This window comes from Chrysochloris asiatica, unplaced genomic scaffold, assembly GCF_000296735.1.
Source record: "Chrysochloris asiatica unplaced genomic scaffold, ChrAsi1.0 scaffold00130, whole genome shotgun sequence".
Classification (NCBI taxonomy): domain Eukaryota; kingdom Metazoa; phylum Chordata; class Mammalia; order Afrosoricida; family Chrysochloridae; genus Chrysochloris; species Chrysochloris asiatica.
The window spans coordinates 4,648,888-4,651,775 of NW_006408648.1; the positions used below are offsets into that span (position 1 = coordinate 4,648,888).

Sequence of the window (2,888 nt, forward strand, 5' to 3'; positions counted from 1 at the left end):
GCCCACAGGGTCTTGACCTCCTGACCGGGTCTGCACGGTCTGCATCAGATTCCCCCTTATTTATTGTTTGTTTAAGGGACGCTGCCTGTCTTAGGCGGTCAGTGCGAATTCCTCAGTCTTACCCGTCATCGAAACTCATTGCAGCATGGCAATGGCTCTGTCTTCCTCAACTGTGTTTTACAGAGACCTGGAATCAGAAGAACAAGCAGAATTCTGCGGCATGATCTACTAGCAGAGGCAGCTCACCATACTGTGACAGAGAACCCAGAGCTGGAGAAGTCCCTACAGGGGACATTTGGGTACCAGGGGCTGCCTCCATGAAGACAGAAAGATAATTTCCTGTTTCTTCACCTACACTTGGAAAAATAACACATGTGTGAGGCCTGAAAGAACCCAATCAACTCTGTCTGAAGCTGGGGAAAGGGAGGGCATGGGAGAAGCCTCTCATAGTTGAGTCTGACACGAGAAACTAGAGACTTCTCCATGCTTGACTCTATCTTCAGTCTCTACTGTTCCGCTGAGCAAAGGTGGCCAGAGCTGTGGCCAAGCCCTCTGTGAAAATCAGCACAAACCACAGAGCTGGAAAGCATCCAAAAGATCCAATCCCACCTCCTCACACTTTCCAAATGAGCACAAGAGACCCAGAGAGGTCAAGGGGTCCCACAGAGCCAGTTAGTACAAGAAGAGAAAGTCTGAATCTGGCCAACTTGATACTCACTTCAGTGCTCCTTGCTCTACCTTGCATTGTCGTTGGTTCCTAAAGTATCAGAGCACAGGCTAATGGAAAGGGCATGGACTTAAAAATCCACCAGGTCCACTTCCAATCCTGGTTCTACCCTCCACAAATAATAAGTGTAATTAACCTGTGTGCTACTATTTAAAACAGGAACCATTACAACCAATACATTGTAGGATAGTGGAATCACAAATAATGTAAATGTCTGGGGCATGTCTGGTGGTAAAGCAAAGGTTGTTGTTACAGACTTTGGTCAAGTCAGCATTGGTTCATGGTGATCTCAGGCACAATGGAAAAAATGCTGCCAATCCTGTACCATACACATGACCAATTGCGGACCTGACCACTGGTCCATAGGGTTTCTATTAGCTGATTTTCAGATGTAAATCACCAGGACTTTCTTCCTAGTTTCTCTTAGTCCGGAAGCTTCACTGAAACCTGTTCAGCATCACAGCAACATACAAGCCTCCACTGATGGCTAGACATGAGGTGCACAGGCTGGAAAACAAGCCCAGGTCTCCCGAATAGGAGGCAAGAATACCACCAATGAGCCACTGATGCTTCATCAGGCAAGGATGGTGGTGGTGGTTATGTGCTGTGGAGTCAGTTCTGATTCATAGCAATCCTGTATAGGGTTTCCAAAGCTGTATATCTTTATAGGAACAGAAAGCTTCATCTTTCTACCAGTGGAACTGCTAGTAACTTCAAACTGCTGATCTTGAGGTTAGAAGCCTAACTTGTAACCACTACACAACCAGGGCTCCTTATCAAGCAACAATAGTGATTCTCATTTTATTTCTAGAGGTCCAGAGAATTAGAATTTGAAATCAAAGAAATCAAACGACGTATTGCATTGGGCACATCTGCTGCACAAGACCTCTTTAAAGTGTTCAAGAGCAAAGAAGTCAGTTTGAGGACTAAGGTGCACCACACTCAAGCCATGGTGTTTTTAATAACCTCATGTATATGCAAAAGTTGGACAGTGAATAAGGAAGACCATAGAAGAAATAATGCATTTGAGCTACGGTATTGAAGGAGAATATTGAAAGTACCATGGACTGCCAAAGAACAAACAGATTTGTGTTGGAAGAAGTAAAGTACAGCTAGAGTGCTCCTTGGAAGCCAGGATGGTCAGACTTCATTTTTCATACTTTGAACATATTGTCAGAAGGGACCAGTCACTGGAGAAGGATGTCATACTTGGTAAAGTGGGTTGGAGAAAAAGAGTAAGACTCCCAGCAAGATGGACTGGCACAGTATACAGGTCAAAAGTAGCAATGATTGTGAGGTTGGCCCAGAACCAGGCAGTGTTTTGTTGTGTTATTCATAGGGTCACTGTGAGTCAGTACCAACTTGATGGCAACTAACAACAGCAACAACAGAATTTTTATTCCCACAGAAAATCTTGACAGTATGAAGTTGCTCCACTAGCCCTTTTGTGACCGTGATCTCTATTTTAGAAAAGGATGCTCTCCCCAGTGGAGGGAACAGGGACTCAATCTATGCTGAAACTGGTTTATTCACCATGAGAACTTACTTTGTTTGCTTTCGGTCTTAATTTTCACTTAATTATGAAAGGATAGACAATGCTTTAAAAATTTAGCATGCAAGAGAACAAACAAGATGGAGAATCAGGTGGAAGTGCAGTGAGGAGCTCTGTCAGCAACAACACAAGAGTACCGGCCCAAAAAAGCTCAGGTGCCAGAACTCTGAACCACACATAAAAAAATGTTTTAGAAGCTTGGAAGGCTTACAGCTAGAGGAATTTGTAGCAGAATCAAGGAATCCAATGCTTTCAACCCAACCACGTACAGCCAAATGATCTTTGACAAAGTGCCAAGGCACACTGCATGAGGAAGTGACAGTCTCTTCAACAAATGGTGCTGGCAGAACTGGAAAGCAATATGTAAAAGACTGAAACAAGACCTTTGTCTCACGCCCTATAAAGAAATGAACTCAACATGGATTAAAGAGCTAAATGTGAATCCCAAAATTATGAAGATCATCAACGAAAAAATAGGGACAAACATGAGGGCATATACATCCAGGGCATATACAGACTGACACACATTTTGAAAAGTACACAAACAAAAATAGACAAAAGAGATGAGTGGGACTTACTAAAAATTAAAAACTTGTGCACATCAAAAGA

General features: G+C 43.2%; 1 protein-coding gene across 1 annotated transcript in view; it reads right to left on the reverse strand.

The window, feature by feature from the left end:
- The window catches only part of ITGB5 (integrin, beta 5), a gene marked incomplete at its 5' end in the record, with an annotated part of 195,936 nt that overhangs the window by 143,882 nt on the left and 49,166 nt on the right, over nt 1-2,888 (reverse strand). The window lies entirely within an intron of this gene.